Raw genomic sequence first — 11,927 nt, 5'->3', positions numbered from 1 at the left:
GGTGCCCGGCTGTGCCCATGGCCTCCTGTCCTGGCACTGGGCACCACTGAGCAGAGCCTGGCTCTGTCCTCTCTGCACCCAGCAGGAGGCACGGCCTCTGCGGCCTCACTTCAGGGAGTCCTGGTGAAACAGGGACAGTGCAGGCAAGAGCACAAAGCTCATGCAAGAACCAAGTGCCGTGTGGGAGCTGGAATTTCCATCTTGCAGGGAATTCCCCAGTTTTGCAATGGGCTTTTAGTCTATGCTGGATCAAAACCAGCAAGTTTTGGCAATTCCTACGAAACTCAACTTTCGAAAGACAAGCAGATCCTTTGATGCCTGTCAAAGTGTTTGTTGTCATTTCAACAACTGACAGGTTTTTTTTACATTAAATGAATTTCAAAACAACACACTGCCTTACAAAACGCTAAGCCAAGCATTTCGCTTTGGAAGGGCTGAAGCAAAGTATTTTATTGCTTTTGTGCAACCCTTCCTTCCTGACTTCCAGGATCTTATTCATTTTTTTTTTTAATCCTTTTTTTTTTTTTTTTTTTTTTTTTTTTTTTTTTTTTTTAGCTTATTTTTCATTTAGTTTTTCCCTTGAAAATATTCCCTTTATGGGGAAATCACACTTTTCCTGGAAAAAAAAGAGTGGCCCATCAGCAGCATTACTACTGCTAAGAAACCTAAGCAATTTTATCGTCTCTGCAGCCACAAGCCCACCCACAGCACACCCTGAATGCTTGCAAAATAACTCCATGAAACTCCAAAAGCCCTTTTTCCTTTCTCCCAGGTTTTCCTGAGTGCTGAAGCAAGATGAGGTGATTTGCAAGGCAGAAGATGTGCTTCATTCGGTCACAATTAGTCCCAGCTGGGCGCTGAGCAGCCTTCGTGCACCTGCCCCAGCTTCCTTACCAAGGGAAAGGTGGTGAGGGACCGCAGCAGCCATTCAGGCTGGGATTGACTCAAAATTTAATAATGACAGAATTCAGCCTCCGAGCAGCTGCCTTTGACAGACAGCTAAGTCCTGGGGACGAGCGAGCCCCGATGGCTCCATCAGTCAGAGCAGCTCTGTGTGTGTATTTATGGCTACAGGTTTTTATCAGCAAGAAATACGCGCACACTTTATCCATGCCCTCAGTTTTCTGTACGTCATAGCCCTCCTGTGATGAGGAGGATGCAAGATGCACCTCTGGTGGTAGCACAGGAGGAGGTTCGTGGTTTTGGGGTGTCTCCCAAAGGCAACTGCTAGAGGGAGATGCACAGCCTGCACCAAGGGTTGCAAATTGCTGCTTCGGTCTGGTGAATTTTAAACAGCCGTGCTCTCACTCGACAGATTTATTTCCCTCCGTTTGTCCACGACAGCTGCACCTTTCTGTCTCTGCCCTGAGGTAAGGTCTCCCCGGGGTTTGTGGACACAAGACCCAACACAGTGCAGGATGCCCTGCCATAGGAAGAACACACCTTCAACCACGTAAACCAAAGCTCTTGCCTTCTTTCTTGCCCAGGTTTGTTATTTCTACTAAGCCAGACCCATCTGGATTCCTGAAAGCCGTTCTTCTGACCCGCATAAAGAATGTGTTTTATCTTTATGAGAATGGTGATGGGATCCCTTCTTTGTACACCCATGTTTTCCATTTTGTGTTGGCACTAACTGCTTCTGCTTGTTTCATTATTGATTTAATATCTGCCTCCTCTTTGCTGCTACCTGAAGTACACTTCAAAGCTCCCAAACATGAGCCGGGTGCATACAAATTTCGATACAAATCAAAGCAAAGAGGAATTTCAGAAAGCCATCAAGGAGCGGCACAGAAAAGCCTCCCAGAATGTCATCCCTCCCGGCAGGCAACCACAATGCCCCGTGGTTTCTCCAGTGCCTGACCTCAGCCTGCTCCGAGATCTTTGGTAGAGCCACGTCATGGTTAAAGCCTTCTACGAAGTAGTAGAACCTAGGAAAGTGACATGGATTTTTATTATTATTATTACTTTTATTCATAGTCCATCAGGTCAGTAAAAAGGTTCCTTTTTCTCCTGTTGGTTTAACTTGGTTTTACTCTTGACTCTGTCTGTCCAGTGCTCAGCATCCTTCTATTTCTAGTGCCTCGCGCTGTGATGTGTGGCCATGTAGGGAATCCTTTAGAGGCCATTCCTGACACACGTCCAAGCCATCACAGCTGTCCTTCTCGACTCTTCACTCACAGGGCAGTTCCTTGTCTTAGCTGTTTCCCTCATCACATCATCTTTTATTTTCTGCAGCCCTGGCCCTCAGAGCTCTTTCCGGACAGCTCACTACCATGCTCCCCATCGCGCCTTTTCTGCTGCACCCTGCCCCGTTCAGCACCCTTGTCTCAGGTTTGGGGATTCCTGGCTTCAGCAAAACTTTGGGACCATCTCCCAGTCCTTGCAAAGTTTCTAGCCCGGTGCTTCTCCTGGTGCCAGTTTTACAGCCTTGTATGTTCTCCAGAGTCTGCAAGGTTTCCTGATGAGACATGGAACATTTTTCATCTCTCTTAACTGGAGAGAGAAGTATCTGACGGGTGGACTGTTCATGGCAGGGGGGTGGAACTGGGTGGTCTTTAAGGCCTTTTCCAACCCAAATCATTCTGTGTTCCTATGCTTCAGTCTTTGCCTCTTCCTGTTTTCTTCTTGACATGATGTCTACCTTTACACTGGTTCTCTTTCCAAACTTTCTGTTCTCTCGCACCCACCTCATCAGTTATTCACTACAGACCTTTCTCCACCAGTGACAGGAGGCCAAGAAGAGAGCTGTGCAGGGAAAACCACGATGAATAATGTATCTGACTGGCACAGCTCCTTTGTGCGCCATGGCAGAGCCGTGAACACCTCGTGTCTCCCTGGCCTCCATCCAAGCCCCAGCCACATTCAAGGAGCCTGCTCATCACCACCAGCTTCATTACCACAGGCTCACCAGCCCGGGGGAAGCCAAACCCCAAAGAGGTCCAACCTGGGTGTCCCCAAGCCCGGTTGGCCACCGGCTCCCTTGCTGGTGGCTGGGTGACGCTCCTTGCGAGGGCGCATCGTGGTGATGGGCTCTGCTGGGGTTCCCATCACGGGGTGAACGCCTTACACAGGATTCTTGATGAGGAGCAGCGTGGGCTCACAGGTAATTTTAAAATCCAATTTCAGCATCGGCTGAGTGAGTAGGAAAGGCTGTCAGGGAGCTGAAAGGCTCTGACTCTCAGAAATGTCAGGGATTAATCAGGGGAAACCTGCGCGCGGGACACTTGCTTCCGAGTAATCCTTTTAATGAAAAATGGTTATATAAACTAATCCCAGCCCTTCCTCCACCCGTAACCCCGGTCACAATTAAAAGACAGGCAGAGGGAGCGAATGCAAGCCAGAGAGCACTCTGTGCATCACTAATGGGTCGTCCTCCTTCCCTGCAGGGACCGACTGGGCAATCCCCCTCCCAGCTCCCCGTGCCACCTGCACAGCGGATTGAAGTGATGATTAACGGGAGGAAGAAACCCATTGACCCAAAGCTAAGCCCATTACGGGAAATGGAAGCTGCTCATCGATTTCACCCAGCCCTTCCTCCGGCAGCACGGCAGAGCCGACAGCAGCGCAGCCGCCCAGGAAATATTTGGGCTGGGAAGGTGGGAAGGGGAGGGCGTCTCCAGGAGCTCCTTCCTGTAACAGGCCCCGTGACGTGGGTGCAGCGGGGTGATTAAATGGTAATTAAACTCCCCTGAGTGCATGGGACAGGTTTCACCCTGCTCCAATTCTGGGGAGGGCTCAGGAAGGGAAAAAGGCTCCTGAAAGAGCTGGCAGGCGAGGGGCCAGAAGGGCCCGGTGCCCGGGCACATCATGCAACCAGCTGCATGCCGAGCTGGAGTCCAAAGGCCTTTTAGGGTGGCAAAGCTGGGTTTGGGGGCATAACTGCACCAGGTTTACACGGACGTGAGCTCCTTCCTTGCAACATCAGCATGAGGCCCAGGCAGAGGACTGGGCACACACGGGGTAAGTGGTGGAGCTGCTGCTTCTGGCTGCACTCAGCAGAGCCCCTGCTCTTGCTCACTTGCAGAGTGCAGCTCACTTTGAGGTAGCGTAAGCCTTGCCCAAGGTCATTTTTAAATAAAAATGTGACTGCCCATTATTAAGTGTTTCTTATCCCCATAAAACCAGCAACGTAGCAAAGCAAGTCCATGGTGACATTTAGGTGTGTTCCCCCTTGCAGCCTCACTGTGGGGCTTATGGTGCTTGAAGCCTGAACATACAGAGCATTTTACTATATGAGAGTGGGAATTACCTCAGGATATCTCAGGAAGATATTTTAAAGCAAGCTTGCATGTTTAAAGGACTAGAAAAATAGGATTTACTGTTAGCTATTCAAAATAGCTAATGGAATGGCAGAGGGACCAAAGCCCAATCTCTCACCAAGCTTGGCCCCAAACCTCCACCCCTCAGACCACTGCCCACCCACCCAATTAATCAGAGTTGATCGGTGACATCAGAAGCTGTAGTAAGCAGGGGACAGGCAGACGCAGATGGCTGGCTGGCAAGGCAGATGGACAGACAGCTAGTGTGAGCTCGCACGCCTCATTTCCTTTAAAATCTGGGTTAAAATTAGGTTTCTGTGCTACAGCAGCAATGATTTCTGCGGTGATGTGAAAAGGGAGCTTTGGGCTTGCTGCAGATCTCTGATAACTGAGAGCATGAAGTCAAGTGCTGCTCGTATCTGGCAGCACAATCCTGTTTTACCCTTTTATTCCTTTTCAAGTGGCCAGGAGCTGTTAGGCTGAGATGGCACTGGCTCCTCGGCTTCCCTGCGGCTGACAAACACAGGGCACTGCCCATGGGTTTCACCAGCTTTTGTTCCTCATTGCAGCTTTCTGGAGCTGAGGAGACACACACGTTTTGTGAGGAGCAGCAGGGATGTGTCCCACCAGCCGTCACACCCAGCACGAGCACCCAGCACCTGATGTGGAGCAGTCTCTGCCAGCATTAATTCAGCATAAAAGAAAATATTTCATGCAAGCATGATAGATCACTGGGGTGGATTTCCTCCTCATCATCGTGTTCAAGAGATGAAACCCTGCTCTGAAACTCTCTACACAAGGTCCCTGCTCTGCCTGCAGGACGGGGCCGTGCCCAGCACCCAGACACCATCCTGGCTCCCCTTGGACACGAATCTTGGTCAGCTCCTCACACCCTTAACTGCGTAATTATGCCAATTATGAGGGTGAGGGAAACCTCTCAAGCTTGTAGGTGTCAGTGTGGCCTCCTGGAGCCAACTGTTCATGGCACAGACACCTACAGCCTGGGAAGCCTTCTGCATCAGGGACGAGATTCACCCCTGGGGCACACACCCAGGGGGAAATGGATGGAGCTCAGGAGGGTTTTCCCTGAGGACACCATGAACGTTATGTTATGGTATAATCTGAAGGCTTCTGACAGCTTCAAAACAAGGTAAGGGGTAGCCAAAACTTGCTGGAGGGAGTAAAAGCATCTCTGCTGCCTGCTGGAGGATGGAGACGCAGCAAGGCAAAAGAAGGGAGCAGGACAGGGATCCAGAGCTGCCCCTGCTCAAGCCTTCATGAATTAACAGGGGGTAGTCCTGTAGCAAAACAGGCACGTGCAGAGGAGGTCTGACTCATTAGGAACTGCCATGCAAGGGGCTGCATCAGCAGGAGCTGCATCTTCTGAGATGGGGATAAAGAGGAGAATGCCTACAAACAGGGCTGAGCTTGGGCATGTGCTTTTATCTCAGTAACCATGTACTTTTTAGTGGAATCATCTGAATTGGAGACGCTGCCAACCACAACAAAGATAAATTATATATTTTCATACTCACTTTTCCCACCTTTATCTTAATGCTGGTCACTGCCTCATGCTCCAAACTAGAAGGTGAAAGCTTGTCAAGCTCAGGGGCTTTGAACACAACTGGTTTTATGGCTGCTCACCCAGCCATCCAGAGCAGTGTCCTAGTTTGGATATGAGAATACGTGGGACATGGCATCAAAAACCCTGCTGAAATTGAGGTAAATGATATCCCTTGTTCCACCTTCATCCACAAATCCAGCCATTGCCAAGAAGGCAACCAGGCATGAGTTCCCCTTGGGAAAGCCCTGCTGACTGCTGTCTGCCATCTTCTCCTTTGTACACCCAGAAAAGTGACCCCAGAGAGGTCACTCCATGATTTTCCAGGGACCAGAGCAGGGTGACCAGCCTTTGGTCCCCCAGCTCATCCTTTGGGCCTGTTTTATTGCCTGCTTTTCTCCCAGCGTCTGTAACCTCACACAACCTCCATCCCCTTCCAGAGCACAGTCATCACCTCCAAACCACACTTAACAGACTCAGGGCATTACAGTCAGGTGGGCATGGTGGCAAATCCTCCAAACCTCTTACCTTGTTCTCTTCAGACTTAACAATGACAGAGAGTAAGATGATGGCAATTTCGCAAAGCCCTCTCTATGAGAGGGAATATGTTTCAAAGTGAATATTAATGGGTTTTTGAAGAAGAGACATGTGTATGACTGCATCTATTGAAAGATATCAAGGTGTAGGTTCAAACAACCAGAACAACTAAACCCTTCTGCCCCTGCAAGCAGGGCAGATCGGTGCCCACATTTTGCTCCCTTACAGCCTTGCTCTGAGAGGTGGCCAGCTTTCATCAACAGAGGAGCTCTTCACCCACACCCTACACTCACTTAGAGTTTATCCATACCCCACACCAACCACAGCCCACAGACACAAAGCATTTCAGAGGGAAACTTCCCTCAGAGCTCTCACCACACTTGGTACAGCCCAAAGCGGCTGGGGTCAGCAGAAACCTTTACATGAGCTACGGTGGGGGTCAGGCTGGGCCCTGCTTCTCGGTGCCTTTTTCTTTGTACTGCTCCTGCCCGGTGATGATCCTTGGAGACAGGCCAGGTCTGCCTCCCATTCTGCTCATTTATCAGCACACTCCTACAAATCAATATCCTTGCACTTCTGCCAGTGCGTTGTCATTTCCTGTAACGGGGATATCTGGACAAAACGAAGTTTCGGCTAATTGCCATTGGAAAAGCGGATGTGTTGAGGCTGGGTCTCCAGCACCCTGCAGGGCTTTTCAGGGCCATTTCTTCTGGAGGAGGCTCTGAAGGCCTTGGGCCTTTGGTCGGGCCTTTGGCAGTGGTGCTCGGCGATTCACCTCGTGCTCAGGAAGCTGCCCCCATCCGCTAGTGTTGCCATGGAATATCCCGAGCTGGGAGGGACCCACAAGGATCAGAGAACCCGACTACTGCCAGGGAACCCTTCGTCTGAGGCAACCAAGTGTGCTCTCGACTTGGTGCACTGAGCCCCCCTTCCACCACCAGCAGCTCAAAGCTGGTTCCATCCACGTGGAAATTTCCCACCTGCTAACACCAAAACCTCCCTAGGCCATCCCTCCTATAATACGTGGTCCAGAACAGAAACAAGAACCAGCCCCTCTGGTTTCCAACACATTTTTGGCGGAGCAGATGCCTGCTCAGGGCTAACAAGCTGAATCGTTCACATGGGTTGACCAGAGCAGCCCTGTCACAGTTTATGTCTTTAACAGGCCAGAAAGGAAATTGTATGGCAATTTCCAGTTTGCTGATAAGTCCCAAGGTCGTCTGGGCTGAGAAGGACAGAATGAAATCCAGCTGGCAGCCACAGCTCCCAAGCAGTTCAGCAGCCAGGTGTGTTTGCACAGATGCAGCAGTCCCCTTCGCGTGCCAGCATCGTGTAATGTGAGCTTCACGTAGTTACTGAAGGACCCACCCTGTATTGAAGAGTTTTTAAGACAAAGCAAAGGAACCAACACAAGGAGTGAAGCTAAACAGGGCAAAATCAGTGCAGCCTCCTTGTCCACCTGCCTTTTTCTTACAGGGATATTTTATCAGGTTAGACTTGTATTCACAGGCTGCTGGGACAATCTCCGTTCCCTCCTCATCCCATCTGAGTGTCGTCCTGCATCTTGGCATAACGCAAGGGACCCATGCGAGAAGATGCACAGGGAGAGGAGGCAGAATAAGGCTGTGAGACTGCTGTGAATGAGAGCAGACACTTGCTGCTCTAAGCCGATTAAAAGGGCCTGCTTCAGTATATATTATCTAGTGAGAACTTGTTTTTGCATTTAAGAAACCCCTGCTAACCACAGGTGCTCAGAAGCAGAAGCAGCAGCAGGTACAGGAGGGGAATTCCTGACCTGCAGGCGCCGTAAGCAGCTCGTTGGCATCTGGCGAGGTCAGACCAAAAGCCACCGCCTCTGCTAGCGACACCAGCCACCTCTGCACTTCCTAACAAAACCAGCTCTGCTCCCTCATAGAGTTCCTTAACACAAATCATGCTCAGACGTTTTTCCTCCCCCTCCATTAACCGTGCTGCCTTCTGCATGGCAAAGCGGGATCTCGCTGCCATTCATCTTCACGGCAGCTAGAGGCACAGCCTTTCTATTATTCCATGAATACTTCTCCTTAGTTCTGGCTGCAAACCCTTTTGAGATATTTGGCCAAGCCGCACAATCAGGGATTTGGTACACCTCTAATCTAAGCCTCATCACGCAGGCGGGTGTGTGCGGAGAGCTGTACGAGGCAGCTGCCCAGCCCCTGGCTGTGTCCCGCGCTGGTTCCAGCATGTCTGGGGCTGATGCAGGGCGAGCAGCATGTAAGGACTATCAAATTTCGTCCTCCTCTCCCTCAGCAGGTAGTGAGCTTCATCCACCGTCTGCAGCTCCCACCACCTGTCCTTGAGAGAAGACCTGGCAAGGCAGGGGGTGTACAAAGCCACCAGGGCCCACAGAGTTTTTGTGCCCCCGGGGTTTCTCGTAAGTTATCACCTCCTCTCTCCCCTTTTCTCTCTCACACACCCAGTCCTAACGTTATGGTCTCAGAGGCACAAGGACAGAAGCACTCACATTTAAGTACCTACCAGCAGCCGAGGAGGTGAGCTGTGCATTAGGTGCCGATGATGCTGTGCTTCAGAAGCTTCACCATGTCAAGGCTCTTGCATTTTCTCTGGCTCACCAACAGGAAAATGACTTCTGTTTCCATTTTTCCGCCTGAGGAAGGAGGGGAGGCTCTCCAGGCTTTGGCACCAGCCTGCGGGGACCAGAGGAACCCTCCAGGCTTCCCTGGGCAGCAACTGCCTACTGATGAGGGTGCAAGGAAGCTCTTGCCAAGAGGAAGAGAGGAAAGGTCTTTGTTAGACCAAAGCAGAGCTAAAGGCTCACATCCCACGACACCAACCAATATTTTCAAGACCACATTTTCTTAAGCCACCCATGCAAGCACGTCTTTCCGCAGTCGGATCCTCCCGTACCCGCAGAGATCACGAGCGTGCACCGCTGGCAGGACAGAGCTCCCTGAGGGCAGGGAGGCTGCTTGGCACGTACACACACAGCAAGTCATCACTCCTTCCAAACACCTTCATTCCCAGAGGCAACGAGGCGCTTCGTGGTGCCTGGCTGTGCTCTCTGGAGCTGCACCACCACATGAAGCCCCTGGGGGCCCGAGTGACCTCGATCCTGCGGGTGACGGCCACATGTCCAGTGGCGATGGCTGCGGTCCGCATGCAGAAGCACCAGGCCAGTGGAAAATCAGGATGAAGGGGAGCTCGAAGACTTTGGTGGCAAAGTAACAGATTGCCAGAGGACAAGAAAAATAAAGTTTGAGGCAGACCTCATGTCTGTTAGTTGAGGGAAGACCTTTCCCTGAGGTGTGGACAGTCAGGAACCAGAAGATTTGTATGATATTTCTTTGTCAACATGAGGGTGCACGATAAAGCTGTTGCCTATTTGCTTCACAGAAGAGCACCCACAGGTGCTTACTCCACCGAAAGGCAGGAAACACGGCTGCTGGTACACCCACAGGGGGTTGGGAGCGTTCCCCTTGCCGGATCCTTGTTGCCTTGCCTCGGTGACATTTCATCGCGCTCAGGAGCTGCGCGCTGTTAATCCCACACCGCTGTGCACCGCGGTGGCCCTGGCTTTTCATGGGCAAGGCTGCTGGGTGCCAGCTCCCCCCGCTCCTCTTCCTGCTGCAGCCAGAGCCGTGACCTTGGCAGCCGCGGGGATTAGCAGCTTTCACTGAGGGACAGGCCTGAGTGGTGGAAATTAAGGAACCGAAAGCCAACCGCTCCTTAGTTCAGACAGCGCAGCCAACAGACGTAGGTAACCCACATACTTCCCCGTCTTGGTTTGGGAGGGCAGCATCACCCAGCAAGCACACAGCTGACTTTCAGCACAATAAGAGTTTTTTATTATTATTAAATCTAACATCTACATGCAGTTCCACTCCATTCATTCATTAATCCCCCCCCTTCAGCCCCTCCTGCCCCTCTTTCACAACCGTAGCTACTTTGTCCTGTCCATCAGCATTGCCACACGACAGGCAGTCGTCACCTCCTTCCCACAGCTCTTCTTGCACGGAGAGCTGCTGGCAGCTGAATTTGGACTGGCTTTTTCATGATTGACTGTAGGATCCAAGAGCCACCTGAAAACTCTCCCATTATTTCTTCACGATCTTTAGTTCAGGGAACAGATAAAAAAAAAATAAAAAAATAAAAAAAAAAAAGGAAAGGAAAGGAAAATTGTTCCATGTTCCATCCCATTACCCTGCCTCTATCCAAACAGCTGCAAAGTATTTTCTGGTAGAAGAATCAAAATATTTACTACCTATAAAGTCAGAGGCCTCTGCTAACAGCAGGGTACTTCGATCTTGCCCTGTGCAGGCTCAGAAGAGGCATTAATCTCTGCCCTAAAAAACTGCAGTTCAGGTTCTTCATCATCTAAACACAGTAACTTACTCCTTCAGACTTGCTCCAGGAAAGCACAAAATTCACCTTAGCTCTGACCAGAGGTTCTTCTCAGGACACAGCAAGATGAACTCTCAGCGGGGCATGCGATACCTTGGGCTGGTACAGGCTAGGGCTCACATTTTGCTGTCACTTGTCCATAACAGAGGTGATAACGTGCCAGAAACAGTCGCCCCACAAGAGCTGGGCTCTCATTAAAAGCTAGCGCAATGTCTGAAGGACAAGAATTAATACCCTGTTGAAAAAAAGGCTTAACGATAATCATGACTATTCTGAAATTTCTTTCTATCCTTATAAACGATCCATCCTTTTAAATCTCACTCAGCTTTTCTCCTCAAATTATTGCAGGTGGAAATCTCTTCAATTGTTTTCAGGAAAAATATTTCTATCAGATTTGAATGTCACCTCTGCTTTAAAGGGGAATTTAAATTTGACACAAAAGCAAAAGCTCTCCATCCATTTTTTCTCTGTGCTCTTCATCACTGTAGATATTTTAATCCCTCATTCTCTTCAATCTAATATTTCTGCTGTCTAATCATTTTTGTTATCATTTTCCTAACCCTAAGGAACTTGCAGTACAAAGCATTTGCTGCGATGCCCAGAACTCAGTTCCCGACGGATCTAGGTGATTTTAAGACTTACAAGTTGTACAAGCGCTTTGCCTTCTCCAACTTAAAAGACGTTTAGATGTAGAGCTTAGTGATATGGTTTAGTGGAGGACTTGTTAGTGTTAGGTCAGAGGTTGGACTCTGTGATCTTGGAGGTCTCTTCCAACCTAGGTGATTCTGTGAAACTTGAACTGTGAAACTTGAACTATACCTTCCTCTACATTAAGAACCAAACTTCATTTCTCATTGCAATCCATTCAACATGCTCGACCAGACACAGCCCAACTTCCAAATTTTGTGTAAGCTTCACATTAATCACCTTTGCGATTTTCCACTTCACTGGTCGCTCCTTTATCATTTAAAAAATTAGAAAAAAATCAATCATAACTAGAGAAAAACAGCAGAAAGGTGGTTTTTTTGTTTGTTTTTTTTTTTCCTCCAGGTTTTAGTATAGTATAATCAATTGGTAATCAAATTAGCTATTGCTTTGTAAACTTCTTCAAAAGCATGTGGCACAGGGCTGTTCCTTGCAAATATGCTACTACAGTACGAGGACTTTAA

The sequence above is a fragment of the Oxyura jamaicensis genome, chromosome 1 (assembly GCF_011077185.1).
Source record: "Oxyura jamaicensis isolate SHBP4307 breed ruddy duck chromosome 1, BPBGC_Ojam_1.0, whole genome shotgun sequence".
NCBI lineage: Eukaryota > Metazoa > Chordata > Aves > Anseriformes > Anatidae > Oxyura > Oxyura jamaicensis.
The sequence above is the reverse complement of the archived record's forward strand: the minus strand, read 5'-3'. Positions refer to the sequence as shown.